Source organism: Chiloscyllium plagiosum, unplaced genomic scaffold (genome assembly GCF_037043375.1).
Source record: "Chiloscyllium plagiosum isolate Xiang-an unplaced genomic scaffold, Cpla_swu_hap1 HiC_scaffold_19, whole genome shotgun sequence".
NCBI lineage: Eukaryota > Metazoa > Chordata > Chondrichthyes > Orectolobiformes > Hemiscylliidae > Chiloscyllium > Chiloscyllium plagiosum.
The window spans coordinates 61,026,554-61,045,389 of NW_028270157.1; positions in this window are offsets into that span (position 1 = coordinate 61,026,554).

The following is an 18,836-nucleotide window of genomic DNA, read 5'->3' on the forward strand; positions in this document are numbered from 1 at the left end:
TCGCATGTGACTGTTCATTTAAAACTAGTATTAGTGGGGCCTATTTTAAGGGATGTTTTCTTCTTAAGCTGGCAGCACGGCTTAGAGATTTCTTTTACAAAAGCATTTGCAAAAAACCTTGAACAACTGTGTAAAAAGATTGTACAAACTGCCACTTTTAAATCTTTTTTCTCTTTTTCCAGCATATACCGAACAAGCACGTAGAACTCATTCTAAATTGACCTGTTCAAAGTGTGTACAGCTATTAACTCTGACACTAGAGGTGAGGTGTCAAATTACCCAGATGGGGAATTCACATTACATTTAAAGGATTGCCTGATCACAGGAAATTAAAGCAAAACAAATTGTACCACTCACTTATAATTATATCACCGGTGTTCCAAAAGTAGCAATACTGACCAGAAATATGAGCAACGCTTACAAAGTTCTGCTCACTTATATTGGGCCCATGGAACCATTTTAGTGACTTCTTCCCCGTATTATCCCAATTATGTCTAAGACATTTGGCGAAGCCCTCACAAATTCTCTCCTCATCTCTGACACAAACCTCACAGCCTCAGTCATTTGAAAAGATCTGATAAACCATCTTAATCTTCCAACTCAAAAAGTAAGAAGTTATTGAGCAGCCCACTTTTGAGCAAGTCTATTTTGCTAATCTCTCCTGCTAATCCTACCAAATCCTACTCCCTTGGCCCCAAGAGGTTCAGCAACACCTCGCTGGAGATAGAAAGAAAACAAATCAAGCAATCTAAACATTAGGCAGTTCAAAAGCTTTCAAATACTCGGCATAACAAAACCCCATTTACTCGCAACACCATCACATTACAGTTAATCAAAAACCCAGTGAAATTTTATTTCCTTATCAAACCTGTCAGTTTGACTTATTTTCAGACCTTTGTTTCCATTCCAGAGGTCTGTACTCTGCGGCTCTTCCCTTGGACCAATCACACCGCTGAGAGAGTAGACTTCCTCAAGCCTTTAATAGCATATGAGGAACATTTGAAGACTCTGGGCTATATTCGATGGAATTTAGAAGGATGAGGGGGGTTCTAATTGATACTTACAGAATACTGAACGGCCTGGACAGAGTGGACAATGTTTCCATTAGAAGGAGAGACTAGGACCCAAGGTTTTAGAGTAAAGGGATTTTAGAACAGAGAAACATCTTCAGCCAGACAGCGATGAATCTATGGAATTCTTTGCCACAGAAGGCTGTGGTGGCCAAGTCATTGAGTATTTTTAAGATAGAGATAGAGATTATGGGGAGAAACCATGAGAATGGTGTTGAGAAACTTATCAGCCATGATTGAATGACAGAGCAGAGTCAATGGGCCAAATGGCCTAATTTCTGCTCCTATGTCTTATGGAAGTTTCTACAAAATGCAATCCTTATACTGAAGTAACCTTTTCCCTTAATGGCTCTGAAGAAGACCTTTATCTCGATGACATCTGACTTCAGTCACATCGCTTTCAAACTGCACAAATGCTTTCCCATCTCTTGCTTTTTCTAGGCTAAAAGCATTGACTGATTATTCTAAAAATTGACAATATAAACAAAACTTCCATTAACTCTCCAGGAGACCTTCAGTAATCTGTTATCTGACACACACTGGTTTAAAATCATGGTATCAAATAGACTGACCCAGTTAATTATTAAGCCCTTTAACAAAAACGAACCAACGCCCTTTTGCCACCAGTGTAAAATCCAAATTCTAAAAATGAAATATTAATCCATATATAAATTTATATATAAATCACACACCTTTCATAACACTATACATAATTGCTTGTTAATTAGTTATGTCACAATTTGAGAGTTTTACAATGACTCTTAGAAAAACTGTTGGTTCCATTTCATATCAATTTTCATTTTGACCAATGCTATGAGAGGAACAATTGCAGCAATTCAGTTTTGCCCAATATTTCAGCTGTGGCCACAACTTCTTTCCTTGGTTTCCTTTGAATTCCTCTTATTCTGCTGTCCCTGTTCTTGGATGGTGATTGACCTGAAATGGAGAACAAAAAGGTTCCAATTAAACATTATCGTTGTTTGAGTACTCACAATTCATTGCATACATTCTGTGCACCCATTTGTCACCTTTTCCTTTCCCCTTACCTCTGGACAGTCCAACCTCATCATCCATGACCAATCGCATTCCCTCTGCATTAAAGATCACTATCACCTCGTTTTCAGTGGATGCGAGGAGGTTTAGGTCAGTAACTCATCCTGTGGATCTCCTCTCTCTGCTTTTCCTGCATGAGAGAGTGCAGAGTTAGTGGCATGACCAATCCAACACCCAGTGTAAATGTACCCACACCAGACCCTACTGTCCAGATATTGCTTCACAACCACACACAAAAAGTGGCAGAGCTGCACCCACTTTGCCTCAATTGTCAGTAGTAAGACTGAGCACACATTTGTTCTTCTGACATAACGTCCCACTGACACCTGTGCTTTACCAGTGGGCACATGAGAAACTCCTGTTGAAGATCTGTAACTTGGACAAATCCTTGGAAGTCAGAGCAGAACAATGACCCCTTTCCTACACTGGACTCAGGGCCCCTCGCTCACCCTCCTCTAGCAACTCTGCTTGATCCGGTGGGAGGACAACTGCCCACCTTTCTCTGGTGGTGTGGAAGAGAAATGGTGGGGAAATATGGCTGAACCGTAGAGGTGGTCTTACTTGGTGGTCACTCATCTTGCCCAAAATAGTATGGCATTCTCAATCAGTGAAGCGCGTTAGTGATGGTGTAGAGCCTCCAGGTTCGTACAAGTGGAGGCAGCATTGTTAGCTGACAGCAGCTTCACTAAAGAAAAGGCTTCCTGCACCATTAGGTCACACATGTTTTCCTTACTCACCATTGGCATTTTGAATGTTAATATGACCCCGATGGAAAGGGCAAAAATAAGTCACAGAGTTCCAGTTGTGACAGTGGGATTGGTAAGATGTTTAATAAATCCTCATGCAGTCCAAATAAGTATTAAATAGGTTCTCTCCGCTGTCAACATTTGGCGATTCTAACACAGACAAGTGGCCAGCTCCATTTCCAAACCTCAACCCAATGTCAAAATATCAAGATTTTGTCTTCATATCTAAATGGCCCCACCACCATATTTCCTGCTTTTATATTAAATAGCACCCTTTGTTCTCAAAATACATGAAAAGCGCTTTCAAAGTAGCCCCTGTTCTAAAGCAATACATAGACATATTACTGTGAAGAGGAACAATGGCTTCAGAATGTTTTGGATCATCTCATGGTCGTTTTTTCCAAGACCTTGGTGACAGAACAGTGTTTTCTTCATGCAGTGAGCAGCAGGTAAAAGGACTGCTGTTTTGATTGCACCTCTCCTTAACTCTTTACCAACATCACTGGGACACAGTAACACAGCAACACAGCATGACAGAAAGTACTTCAGGTTTCCACGGCTTGTTTTCTAAGAACTGCATCCCCAGGTTCTGCTCCAATCTCCAACGTCAGGCAGTTGGGGCAGATTTTCAGACACTGTACCCTGAAAGCCTCCTATGAAATGAAGTAATTGCCATCTCTCAGCTGCTCCTCTCAAAACCACATCCACTTTACAGTCCGGTTCATAGCATGACCTTCTGTTGTGCAGCAAAACTACTGAGGAGTGGCAATGAGGAATGGTGAGTAATCAGGTATACAGTCACTTACCACAGATGCTGGTGTGACTAACCGACAATGGGTTATGACATGCACATTCTGCTCACCCCTCTCCTCCCGCATTAGAGCAGTTTTACCAGCGTAGGAAGAGAATTGAAAGCCTTCTGTGTTGCAGAACCATCCAGCAACTTTTCTTTGGAGAGAAGGGATTACTATAATGTGGACACATGACCCACACATTTTCTCATTTATTAGATCTGGCAAATTCAAATTTAAAAAGATCATTTGAGTTTATCTGCAAGGAACAACACAATCCTTCAATGGATACAGGAACACAGGATTTAGGAAGGAGGCCATTTGGCCCTCAAGCCTGCTCTGCCTTTCAGTGAATTGGTTATGTCTCCAGTCTGCTTTCGTATCTGCCCCTATTCCATAACCTGTGACCCGCTGCTCTATCAGAAATCTTACTCAGGCTTAAACAAATTCAGTGACCCACTTTCACAGCTTTCTGGAGAAGGGAATTCTCAATTCATAGCATAAGTCCCCTCTGAGATGATCGTCAAAGAAGACCTCTTATTCATAAACAGTGTCCCATAGAACAAATCTCTCCTAACGGAGGGAGCATCCTCCCCAAGTTCAACAGTATTAAGCCCATTCAGCACCTTAAATGCTTCTAGCAGATCACTCTGCAAGCTTCTAAACTCCAAAGGGCAATGGCCCAAAATTTTCAACCTTTCTGTTTCTAATACAATCCCTTCACACCAGGAATGAGTCAAATCAAACAGCTGCTGAGTCCAGTGATGAGGGCGGTGGTAGTGAGCATTTTAAAATCTGAGAGGGGGTCAAGGGGGATTATCGAATCTGGGAGGGCAGGATTTCGATGGTGGGTGAGGGGGTATTGTTTCGGATCAGGGTCCGGTTATCTGTGAGGGGTCTGAGTGAGGTGAAGTTGGTGGAATTGAATGGTGAGTTGGGGTCACTTTAATAGCTATCCACAAATTAAACACAGTTTTAATCTTCTAACACTTCACAGGTGACTATTAACCGTAGCAAAAACCTTCAAAGTCTCCAACTTAAATGGATACTTTTGGAAGATTCCAGGTGCAGGAGAATTTCTCTTTGGAGCCCGCTACATTGGGCAACTCTTTATCTACTCTACAGAAACAGCTGTTTTTTTTTGCCTCATCATTAAATGGGCTACCCCTTACTTTTAAACAGTTAACCCCTAATTCCAGGATAACGTCATCCAACTCCAAGGGCTGCTTTTAGATGGCACGGATGTTGGTAGTCTGTGCCAGCTAGTAAATGGGCAGTGGCAAGGGGTCCTAGCAGTGATGGAGGGCGGGAATTGAATGCTCCTTGGAGCTGCTCACCCTCATCCTGTGTGTCTCGCCAGCTTTTCGGGCAGAGTACCCAAAGACAGACTGTGGTGATACCTTGAAAGCCTTTCTGAATGCTGGAATCTGTAGCTGCCTGAGCTTCCACTCACTACACTGAGATGTTGGAAAATCAGAAGCAGTTGATGGGATCAGAGAATTAGGAAGCCAAGAAGGAGAATTGGGAAATGGAGACCGGAGTCTTGGTGTAGCATCCAGGGTAGGGGCTGCCTCTTCGCAAGAAGACCCAAGGCCCATTGAAACACTCAGCAATCAGGAAATGGTGAAGTCACCTTCCCCAGAAAAGACCCAGTGAGCAGAGGTCCTGCTTACAGAGAGTTCAGGATAACAGAGTGACCCAGGCCATTAGGAGGTAATGTGTATGAGGGGCTCAAGCTCAATGGGCTTTTCAGGGAGAGATGGCCAGGAGGTCTGAAAGCTTTTTTCAAAAATGTTTTCAATGCAATATGGGCATTGTCAGCTAGACCAGCATCCTACTATCCATTCCTAATTATCCAGAGTGCAGGTAAGAGCCAACCACATTGCAATGGGTTTGGAGTCACCTGTAGGGTGGTAGGGACAGCAGGTTTCATTCCCTAAAGGGTATTAGTGAATCTGATGGGTAATTTTTTTAACAACAATTGACAGTGGGCACAGGGTCATCATTAGACTAGCTCTGTTTCTCCAGGCTGGGTATTGAATTCAAATTTCACCACCTACCACAGTGGGATTCGAACCCACATCCCCAGAACATTAGCCTGGGCTTCTGGTTTACTAGTCCAGCAACAGTATCATGACACCCAAAACCTCTCCAGTAATGGCAGGCAGTGGCTATCTTCTGGTCTTCCCCTCTTCCCATTGTCAAGGACTCCAGCCGGGTATGGATTATCTCTCATCATGGGTTGCATACAGTTTCCTGTGTCCTGTATGCCACATGGTAACAGACCCACCTGAAGCTGTGATATTCCCCGTGACAGCGGGTTGGAGCATTTAAGTGGTCACTCACTTTCCACTTAAAGGCCTCAATTGGTAGCATTGATTGGAGGCAGGAAATGGGCAGGGTTCAAATGGGCCGAATTCAAAGCCCTCTTCTTCCAAGTTCGCCACCACAAGAGACCACCATTAGGATACAAACATCTCCATGTTTTCACCCGTTCCTCCTATCTCAGTCATTGCCCTCTGATAAGGATGAACATCATCTGCTCCTTGGGTGGAAGGATTCCCAGTGGCACTTGGAAGCCTTGCACTGGTCAGCTGCTGCTGTGTCCAGTTATGTTCCAACTCGTCCTTTAAGGGAGGAGTGTCAATGAGTGAGTGAGGTGCAATTACTTGTGGGTTGTGACTCTCAGGGTTGGAGAAGTGGACAGTATTAGAAAGCTGCGAGTGCAGTGTGTGAGAGTGAGTCAGCCTCCTATCACTGTCAAAAATCATTTAAATATCTGACTCCAACTTGAGTGGAGGCATTGCCTGGGAATCACCCATCAGTCAGACTGAAGTTTGTCAATCATTTTCCACTGACTATTGCACAGTTTATAATAGGTGCAAAGAAGAATCATTAAATTGCAGGGATCCTTTTCTCTTCAACCCTACAGACAATGCATTGAATTACCATGGTAAGTGTAAGTCATGCATATTTTTGGCTTGCGAGTGATAGGATTACGGTGCCTAAAGCTGAGAGTGATTCTTAATATCACCAGGCTGACAGCATCAATGGGAACATTGCTGACTCTCACCTGGTGTGCAGAGTAGGCCTGTCCATCAGCTTCCCATCAATGTTGGGAATCAAGGAAGTGACTGACACCAACTCGCGCAAAGTTACTGTACTTGAGAAGTGAAACCAGTAATAAGTCAGATAGACGTTTGAGATTCATTTACCACTTACCAACATCTAACTGAAGGTGGGATTCAAGAGGTTACTATTCTGCTATTGGTAATAGGTATATAATAGGATAATTAAATTACAGTGGAACATTTTATTTAACAGCCCCAAAAGACAATGCACGAGTTAGTTGAGGAGCTAGGATAATGAAATATGAAATAAATTTTATTTAGTTTTACAGAGTCTTCAAGTTAGTGATGCATCTCATTTGAATGCCAAAGTTATTTTAGGATAGCATTGAAAGGAATTAATTCGGAAATAATGAATTATTAAAGGGACAATGTAAAACAAGAAGAACTTTTATTTGTGTCCTTATTCATTCTATAGTTATTCTTATCCTTCTTTAGTCTAAATAAAAACAAAATCCTGCCATAAATCAGTTATCAAAGGTCACACTTAAGAGAATATTACCCGTGTATTAGTTACTGACCATTAACATTAATAGTGCTTTGACTACCAGGGTCATGAACTACTTCAGGTTATATTACATCCTGAAACCTGATAACACTATCTTCTAAAATTATTAACTTTTGATTTCAAAATCCTTTCACATGTGTACTGTGGATAATAACTCTATATTAAGATTTCACATCCTTCATAGCCAAAAGCATTGATATTACATTTTTGTTGTCTTTATAATGCAAGCTTTCTTTTAAAAACAGTGTAGTTAATGGTTTCAGATATATTGCTTTGTCAGTGTTGAATTGAGGTATGAGCAGTATTCAAAAATAATTTCTTCAACTCCCACATCCTGTCTATTCATTTCAGGCCCTCCAGTAAAACCGGCCATTTTAATTTAGCTTTATCCTAATTCTGTTCCTCTCCTTCTATTGTCCATGCCCAATATCTTTTGTTTCATCTGTCCAATGTTGGGTGTTTTTCTGCATTCAAGAAAATGAATAAAAGCAGGTGGTTTCATAAATCAGCTAAATCCAATTTTGCTATGCAGTGAAGGGAAATTCAAAGTTAGCTTTCAGATTGGACATCTCCCTCTCTGCTGGTGATCATAACAATTCCCAGAGTCATACAGTCGTACAACATGGTCCAATCAGTCCATGCCATTCATAATCTCAAACTAAACTTAATCCCACCTGCCTGAGTTTGGCCAATATCCCTCAAACCTTTCCTATTCATAAAGCCATAAGACCATAAGACAAAGGAATGGATGAAGGCCATTCGGCCCATCGAGTCCACTCCGCCATTTAATGATGGCTGATGGGTATTTCAACTTAACTTTCCCATACTCTTCCCATAGCCCTTAATTCCTTGCAACATCAAAAATTTATCAATATCTGCCTTGAAGACATTTAACGTCCTGGCCTCCACCACGCTCCATGGCAACGAATTCCACAAGTCCAGCACTCTCTGGCTAAAGAAATGTCTCCTCATTTCTGTTCTAAATTGACCCTCTCTAATTCTAAGGCTGTGCCTATACATCCTAGTTTCTCTACCTAACAGAAACAACTTTCCAGTGTCCACCCTTTCTAAGCCATGCATTATCTTGTAAGTGCTGAAAATGTGTTGTTGGAAAAGTGCAGCAGGTCAGGCAGCATCCAAGGAGCAGGAGAATCAACGTTTCAGGCATGAGCCCTTCTTCAGGAAACCCTGAAGAAGGCTCATGCCCGAAATGTCAATTCTCCTGCTCCTTGGATGCTGCCTGACCTGCTGCGCTTTTCCAGCAACACATTTTCAGCTCTGATCTCCAGCATCTGCAGTCCTCACTTTCTCCTATTATCTTGTAAGTTTCTATTAGGTCTCCCTGAATCTTCTAAATACTAATGAATACAATCTCAGGATCCTCAAACGTTCATTGTATGTTAGGCCTACCATTTCAGGGATCACCCGTGTGAATCTCCGCTGGACATGCTTCAGTGCCAGTGAGGTGTGGGGCCAAAATTGGACACAGTATTCTAAATGGAACCTAACGCCAGCTTTATAAAGTCTTAAAAGCACATCACAGCTTTTATATTCCAACCTTCTTGAGATAAATGCAAACATTGCATTCGCTTTCTTAATCATGGATGCAACCTGCAAGTTAACCTTTAGAGAATCCTGGACTAGTACTCCCAGATCCCTTTGTACTTTGGCTTTATGAATTTTCTCAACGTTTAGAAAATAGTCCATGCTGAATTCTTTTTTCCAAAGTGCAAGACCTCGCATTTGCTCACATTGAATTTCATCAGCCATTTCCTGGACCACTCTCCTAAACTGTCAAAATCTTTCTGTAGCCTCCCCACCCCTCAGTACTGTCTGCCTGTCCACCTAATTTCGTATCATCAGCGAACTTCACCAGAATGCCCCCAGTACCTTCATCTAGATCATTAATATGTTAAGTGAACAGCTGCGGCCCCAACGCTGAACCGTACGGGACACTACTTGTCACCAGCTGCCATTCCAATAAAAAACCTTTTATCCCAACTCTTTACCTTCTGTCAGACAGCCAATCCTCAATCCATGTCAGTAGCTCACCTCAAGCACCATGGGGGCCTTCACCTTACTCAGCAGCCTCCCGTGAGGCACCTTATTAAAGGCCTCTTGAAAGTCTAGATAGATAACATCCACTGGGTTTCCCTGGTCTTAGCTATTTGTTACCCCTTCAAAGAATTCTGCAGGTTTGTCAGGCACAACCTCCACTTACTAAATCCATGCTAACTTGTTCTAATCCAAGAATTTAGAAATCTGATCCGTAACGAAGGATTCTAGAATTTTACAACAACTGAGGTTAGGCAAATTGGCCGATAATTTTCCATCTTTCGTCTTGATCCTTTCTGGAACAAGGGTGTTACAACAGCCATTTTCCAATCGTTTGAGACTTTCCCTGACTCCAGTGATTTTTCAAAGATCACAACCAATACCTCCACTATTTCCTCAGCCACCTCCCTCAGAACTCTAGGATGTAATCCTTCGGGGCCAGGAGATTTAACAATTTTTCGACCTTTTAGCTTTTCTTGCACTTTCTCTTTTGTAATAGCTACCATACTCAACTCTGCCCCCTGGCTCTCCTTAATTGTTGGGATATTACTCATATCTTCCATTCTGAAGACTGATGCAAAGCACTTATTAAGTTCTTCAGCTATTTCCTTATCTCCCATCACTAGCCTTCCTGCATCAATTTGGAGCTACCCAATGTCTACTTTTGCCTCTCATTTGTTTCCTATGTATTGAAAGAGACTTTTACTATCATTTCTAATATTACTGGCTAGCCTACCTTCATATTTGATTGTCTTCTTCCTTATTTCTCTCTTTGTTATCCTCTGTTTGTATTTGTAGTCTTCCCACTTTTCTGTTTCCCAGTGCTCTTGGCCACAACCGCACCCTCCCCCCTCAACCCCCCCCTCCCACCACCCCCACCCACCCCCACCCAAATAAACTTTCTCTTATTTTAGGATGAACCTCTGAACTGTGTCCTCAATTACACCCAGAAACTCCTGCCATTGTTGCTCGATTGTTTTCCCCGCAAGGCTCTGCTTCCAGTCGATTTTCATCCTAGTGACCACCCTATTTATCCTTTTCACTAGAACATTGGTTCCAGATCGGTTCAGGTGGAGACCGTCCCATCGGTACAGATCCCTCCGGTTCCAAAGCTGATGCCAATGTCCCATGAAATGGAATCCGTCTTTCCCACACCAATCCCTTAGCCACGTGTTTATTTCCCTAACTTTCTTATCCCTATTCCAATTGGCATGTGGCTCGGGCAGTAATCCGGCGAAGTACTTATCCAAATGTTTTTTAAGCATTCTAACTATACACACATCCACCTCTTCCTCTGGAACTTCATTCCAAACTCTCTGTGTAAAAAGGTTGCCAATCAGGTCTTTTTGTAAATCTTTCTCCTCTCATCTTAAAAACATGTCCCTAATCTTGAAATTCCCCAATCCTAGGGAAAAGTTACCTGCTATTCACCTTATCTATACCCCTCATGATTTTATAAACCTGAAAAAGATCACCCCCAACTTCCTACGCTGCAGTGAAAGAAAGTCCCAGCCTATCTCGCCTTTCCTTTATAACTCAATCCCTCCATTCCCAACAACATCCTGGTAAATCTTTTCTGAACCTTCTCCAGCTTAGTAAAAGTCCTTCCTTTAACACGGCTGAACACAGTACTCCAGAATAGGCCTCACCAAGGACTTATACAACCTCAATATGCCACCCCAACTCCTGTACGCAGAGGTCTGAGCAATGAAGGCAAGCATGCTAAACACTTTCTTAAACACCCTGTCAACTATGATGCAAACTTCAAAGAATTGGGTACCTGAAACCATCAGTCTCTCTGTTCCACAACGCATGATACTATTCTACAAAGAGATGGACAGTTAGTTATTTTTGACATCCTGGCCAACAATTATCATTCAACCAGCATTACTAAACACTAATTAATTGGCTATTATGTCATTAGCACTGGCAGGATCTTGCGATGTGAAAATTGGCGACTGGGTTTCCAACATTACAAAACCAGCTGCACTTTAGATGCCTCATTGGCACATCACAACATCTTGCAATCTAGAAAGGGACTCAATAAATATATCCTTCCTCCATTACAGGTTTTGATGTCTGGTAAATTGTAGTGGGAAGGAAAGTGCAGGCTACATTGATTCAGATGGGGACCTGATTACCCAAATCTTGAAATCTATTGCAAAGGGCCAAAGCTTCCTTGGATCTGCACATACTTCACTGACAGAATATTGCCTCTAATGTGGCAACAATCCAATTTCAAACAGCAGAGTAGAGTCAGCTTTCAAAAAAACTCCTAGCCAAAGTGCTTCCTCTGTCTTAACGTAATAACTCAGGGATGATACAAAAAAATTCAAATACTGAAGTTAATCTTCTCACAGTGCATCAGACAATACATTTATTTTGCATTTTTTAACTGCTCAGATCTTGCAATTGAAATAACAGCAAAGATGTGGCAGATACACCGTGCTGTTCTAGATGGAATTTCAGAAATTATTGTCAGTGATTGTCCATCCTCCACAGGATAGGCTGTTGGAACATCTTGTGGGTTGAAATCAATGTGAAATCACTGAATTGATGCTAACTGCTACTTTACACATTGTTATTCTTACTGCAAAAACCTTTGAAAAGTTACACCTTGTCAAACAACATGACTACATTTCTTACAAGGCACTAAATTATAATTATCGCTGAAAAATTTCTCTGGCGTGAAAATCTAATGTTATCAGAACACAATGTCGTAAGAGCAGGTTTCCCATCTCCTCAAGCTTGTTCTGCTACTCTTAATCATCTACATTCACGCCATCGTTTCATGCAATCCCCACATCCCTTGATGTCAACATTAAATTGTTAATTACGAACTTAGTTGACAGAACTCTAATTTCTACTCAGTAACGAGCATAAACTATAGAAATAATTTAATGTTTAGTTTTTGCTGTCATAATTTTGTGACATTTCAGGGGAAATTTCATAAGGCAATTGCTCACAATACGTATGGTAGGAATAACCAGCTGTCCAAATGTTTTGTGAGGACGTTAAAGTCTGTCCTTCAGATATCCTCAGCCATATGAGGATCTCTGCAAGTGTCAATGATATGTTGGAACACTGTTTATATTTCAAATGCAACATGAGTGCAAGTGGTTGCTGAAGAATATTAGTTTTGAAATTTTTTTCATATTGAGAAGGATTTGATTACCAATTTAGGCTTCACATTTTTTCTTTGACTAATACATTGGATGAACATTCAGCATTACTGAGAGAGCAACAGTGAAAATTATCCAATAAATATTAATAACAGCCATAGGAATTAACCCTATTTCATTAATCAAACAACTGCTCACAGCGACATTTGTAAAATTCAGAATCATATCCCTTGATTCACTTCTGCTAACAAAAAACCCCTACTTTAATTCGCCATTAGAATACAAAACATAAAAGATGATGCATTTATAAGAAGTATGTTTTGCCAACATGAAAGTAAACCTAATTCCTTGACCTTTTCCCTTTTTATTACACCTTCAAACAATTTTCATGGTGGTCTGAAAATAAATATCATGCATGTCATAGGGGAGTTCAATAAAATATTAAAACTGAAATCAATCGCAAAATTAGATAGATTCCAAGATATTATGTTAGCAAAGAGAAGCAGTGTTACCTCATTGACTTGTGAACTCTATGTAATGGTTCTCCCCACTGAAATACTGCCTGAAGAATAGATATAAAAAATGAAAGAAACTAATGACCTGACCTCATTGCTACTCAGTACGAAGGTTAAAGAGGTTGTGAAGGTCACATCAAGAGTTTTATATACTGATGTGCTTTCTTTTTAAACTTTCTGCTTTATAGTTCAGTCTTTACTGTTTTTATTTTTGAAAGGAAAGGAAGCCATTCCATTTGTTACAAAGTTGTCACAATTGTGTCAATCTTTCCCATATTCTGTGCAATGAAGTAGAAATGAATATTTCCCTTCATTTGTATATATCTTAGTAACCATGATGTGGAGATGCCGGTGTTGGACTGGAGTCGCCAAAGTCAGAACTCGCATGACGCCAGGTTATAGTTGAACAGGTTTATTTGAAATCACAAGCTTTTGGAGCACTGTTCCTTCATCAGGTGAAGTCACTGAGTATAGGAGTTGGGGCGTTATATTGCGTAAGGCCACTTTTGAAGTACTGTGTACAGTTCTGATTGCCCTGCTAAAGGAAAGATAGTATTAAATTGGGGAGGGTTCAGAAAAGATTCAAATCAAAAATCATGATGGGCATAGACGAGGTGAATAGCAAAGTTCTTTTCCCTGAGGTTGCGAGTTTAAAGCTAGGCGGCTTATTTTTAAGGTGAGGGGAAAAAGATTTAAAAGGAACCTGAGGGACAATTTTTTCACACAAGAGGGTGGTTCATATATGGAATGAGCTGCCAGAGGATGTGATAGATGCAGGGACAGTTACAACATTTAAAAGACATTTAGACAGGTATGTGAATAGGAAAGGTTTAGAGGGATATGGTCCATATGCAGGCAAATGGGACTAGTTTAGTTTGGGAAACATAATTGGCATGGATGAGTTGGATTGAAGAGTCTGTTTCTATGCTGTTTGACTCTATGACTCATAAACATAAAATATCAGGAGCAGCGGGACAGACTTTGCAATGACTAGAACATAGAACATAGAAAAGTACAGCACAGAACAGACCCTTCAGCCCATGATGTTGTGCTGAGGATTAATCCTAATTTAAAATAAAATAACCTAACCTACGCAGCCCTCAATTTACTGCTGTTCATGTGCATGTCCAGCAGTCGCTTAAATGTCCTTAGTGACTCTGCTTCCACAACCACAGCTGGCAACGCATTCCATGCATTAACAATTCTCTCTGTAAAGAACCTACCTCTAACGTCTCCTCTATACCTTTCTCCTAACACCTTAAAACTATGACCCCTCATGGCAGTCAATCCTGTCCTGGGGAAAAGTCTCGAGCTATCGACTCTATCAATGCCTTTCATTACCTTGAATACCTCGATCAGGTCTCCTCTCTTCAGTCCAGGCATCCTGGTACACCTTCTTTGCGCCCTCTCCAAAGCCTCCGCAGCTTTCCTATAGTAGGGCGATCAGAACTGGACACAATATTCCAATGTGGTCTCACCAGTGTTTTGTAGAGCTGCAGCAAAACCTCGCGGCTCTTAAACTCAATCCCCCTGTTATTGAAAGCCAAAACACCATATGTTTTCTGAACAACCTTATCCACTTGGGTGGCACCTTTGAGGGATCAATGCACTTGAACACTAAGATCCCGCTGTTCCTCCACACTGCCAAGAATCCTGTCTTTAATCCTATGTTCAGCATTCAAATTCCACCTTCCAAAATGTATCATTTTGCATTTATCCTGGTTGAACTCCATCTGCCATTTCTCAGCCCAGCTCTGCATCCTGTCAATGTCATGCTGCAACCAGCAACAGCCCTCGATACTATCAACGGCACCTCCAACCTTTCTGTCATCGGCAAATTTATCAACCCACTCCTCAACCTCCTCATCCAAGTCATTTATAAAAACTACGGAGAGCAGAGGCCCAAGAACATAGCCCTGTGGGACACCACTCACCAGCAACCTCCAGGCAGAATACTTTCCATCTACTACCACTCTCTGCCTTCTGTCAACCAACCAATTCTGAATCCAGAGAGCCAAATCTCCCTGTATCCCATACCTCCTGACTTTATAAATGAGTCTACCATGGGGAACCTTATCAAATGCCTTGCTGAAAACCATATACACCACATCCACTGCTCGACCTTCGTCAACCTATCTCGTCACCTCCTCAAAGAATACAATAAGATTTGTGAGGCATGACCTGCCCCTCACAAAGCCACGTTGATTGCTTTTAATCATGCTATGCTTTTCCAAATCGTCATAAATCCTATCCCTCAGAATTCTTTCCAAAACCTTGCTGGCCACAGACGAAAGACTGACTGGTCTGTAATTGCCGGGGATTTCCCAATTACCTTTCTTGAAAAGAGGAACAACATTCGCCTCCCTCCATTCCTCTGGTACCACTCCTGTGGAGAGTGAGGAAGCAAAGATCTTCGCCAACGGCTTAGCAACCTCCTTTCTCGCTTCCCGGAGCAACCGAGGATAAATCTGGTCTGGCCCTGGGGACTTATCAATCTTAATGTTTGCCAAAATTTCCAGCACATCAACTTCCTCCATCTGGATCTGTTCAAGCCTGTTTCCCAGCTCCTCAAAGTTCTCATTCACAACCAGGTCCCTTTCCATGGTGAAAACCAAAGCAAAAAACTCGTTTAGGGCTTCCCCTATCTGCTCAGACTCCACGCACAAGTTCCCTATGCTATCCCTGACCAGCCCTCCCTGATCATTCTTTTATTCCTCACGTATGAGTAAAATGCCTTTGGGTTCTCCCTAATCCTTCCTGCTAAGCCTTTTTCATGCCCCCTCCTGGATCTCCTCAGTCCATTTTTGAGCTCCTTCCAGCAAGCTTATAATCCTCTAAAGCTGTGCTAGATCCTTGCTTCCTCCACCTTACATAAGCTGCCTTCTTCCTTTTGACAAGAAGCTCCTCTGATCTCGTCATCCAAAGCTCCTGAATCTTACCCTTTCTTGCCTGTCTCAGAGGAACAAATTTATGCATCACTCACAACAACTGATCCTTAAACAATTTCCACATGTCTGTTGTACTCTTTCTGTGGAACAATTGCTCCCAATCTGTACTTCCCAACTCCTGTCTGATAGCGTCATAATTTCCTTTCCCCGATTAAATATCTTCCCATGGTAACTGCTCCTTTCCCTCTCCATGGCTATGGTAAATATGAGGCAGTTATGGTCACTGTCACCAAAGTGTTCTCCCACCATGAGATCTGACACCTATCCTGCCCCACTGCCGAGCACCAAATCCAAAATGGCCTCTCCCCTCATTGGCCCATCTACATTACTGAGTAAGGAAATCCTCCTGAACACACCTGACAAAAAATGGCTCCAATCAAACCATCTGCACTAGAGATTCCAGTTAATATTGGGAAAGTTGAAGTCACCCATAACAACAATCCTGCCACATCTGCATTTTTCCAAAATCTGCCGGCTTATGAGTTCTTCGATCTGTAGAAAACCCCCAAGGCTGCTCCCTTGCTGTTCCTAACTTCCATCCATACTGACTCAGTAGACAAACCTTCCTCAACAACCTTCATTTCTGTAGCTGTGACACACTCTCTGATTAACAATGCTACATCCCCTCCTCTTCCCCCCACCCTTTTAAACATTCTAAACACTGGAACATCTAGCAACCATTCCTGCCCCTGTGAAACTCACGTCTGCATTATGGCCACAACATTGTATTCCCAAGTGTTGATCCATGCTCTAAGGTCATCACTCTTATTTCTGACACTCCTTGCATTAAAGCAGGCACACTTTAACCGATCCCTTTGTTCCATCACATGAAAATCCTCCGTGATAGATTCACTACACACTGTCACTGCCCCATCTACAACTACCCCCCTCTCAGATATGTAGCTCTGGTTCCCACTCCCCTGCCAAACTAGTTTAAACCGCCCTAAACCACAAGACTGGGTGGCATGGTGGCACAGTGGTTAGCACTGCTGCCTCACAGCGCCAGAGACCCGGATTCAATTCCCACCTCAGGTGACTGACTGTGTACAGTTTGCACATTCTCCCCGTGTCTGCGTGGGTTTCCTCCGGATGCTCCGGTTTCCTCCCACAGGAAGGTGCAGGTTAGGTGAATTGGCCATACTAAATTGCTCGTAGTGTTAGGTGAAGGGGTAAATGTAGGGGAATGGGTCTGGATGGATTGCGCTTCTGCGGGTCGGTGTGGACTTGTTGGGCCGAAGGGCCTGTTTCCACACTGTAAGTAAGTAATCTAAGTAAGTAAATCTTCCACCCAGGATATTTGTGCCCCTCCAGTTCAGGTGCAACCCGTCCTTCATGTACAGGTTCCACCTTACCCAGAAGGCATCCCAATGGTCTAAGTGTCTGAATCCCTCCCTCCTGCACCAGCCTCGCAGCCATGTGTTAAGCTGCTCTCGTTGACTGTTCCTCATCTCACTATCTCGTGGCACCAGTAGCAAACCTGAGAACTCTACTATACTTGCCCTGCTCTTCAGCTTCAAACCTAGCTCTGTGTAGTCACTTTTCAGATCCTCAATCCCTTTTCTGGCTATATCATTGGTGCCAATATGTACTACGATTTCTGGCTGCTCACCCTTCAGAATCCTGTAACCCCGATCACCGACATCCCGAACCCTGGCACTGGGGAGGCAACATACCTGGCAGAAGTCCCGTTCCTGACCACAAAATCTCCTGTCAATCCATCTAACTATTGAGTCCCCTAATATTAGATCTCACCCACTTAAAAAAAAATCACTTACCCTTCCCAGCAGGCCTCACTTCTTCCAGCCCTCTCTCCTTGCTGCTCTGTAAAAAATGGAGGCCCGACTCCAAAGGTAAGTCTCTTTTTGAGTGGGAAAACGTACCCTTCCAGGCAGCCCTCGCTTCTGTCCGCCCTCTCTCCTCGTCGCTGTGTTAAAAAATGGAGGCCCAACTCCTGAGGTATGTGCAGATTTTACAGCCACACTGTGCATATTGCAGTGAGGTTGGAGGACTCTATCTCAAGAATTAGTGGCACATTTTTACAGGCCTTCACAATTTTGCCCATGGAAAAGGTGGCCATCTTCATGGAGAGGTGCAGCTGGAATACCAGAGGGATGATGGTGAAAGAGCTTCATCTGAAGGTCGAAGTATAGCACTTGCAATGTTGTGTAGAGCGGCGTGCACCACCACTGTCCTAGGAATCCCAGGGTGGTGCACCCTGAAGGGCACCTCTGTACCAGTCCAGAGACTTGACGCACATCTTCAGCAGCCTCACGGCTAACTACAGGACATTTGCTGCATTGCTCCTGGGCCTCAATACTTGGATTTCTGAGATGTGTCATCAGACACATTTTGAGTTGCTCTCCATAGTCTCCAAGCAACTCACCAGTAACTTCACTTTTGGCTGCAAAGAGATCAGGGAGGGCTCTTGCAAGATGGGAGAGCATTGCATCAGCTACTGTGTCCTGACAACCACCCCCCCCCCCCCCCTGCCATTCGCACGCTCATGGCAGGGTCAGTGAACTGTGAACTACATCACTTTGTTTGCCCATTTTTTGTTTACTTGTGTGTTCTGATGCAAAAATAATCATCAGCAAAGGTCTAGTTTTGAACAAGGTAAAAGGTTAGTTTGTTACACAAATATTATCACAAGTTACTAATTAGGAAGTATTGATGGCAGCCATAATGTGGAGGTGTTGGTGTTGGACTGGGGTGGACAAATTTAAAAATCACACAAGACCAGGCTATAGTCCAACAGCTACCTGGTAGAGGAGTTGCACCCTGAAAGCTTCCAAATAAACCTATAGGACTATAGTCTGGGGTTGTGTGATTTTTAACTAATAGGAAGTATGATATAGTAACTTGTTAAAATAGACATAAAGATTAAAGGTAAACAGATTAAA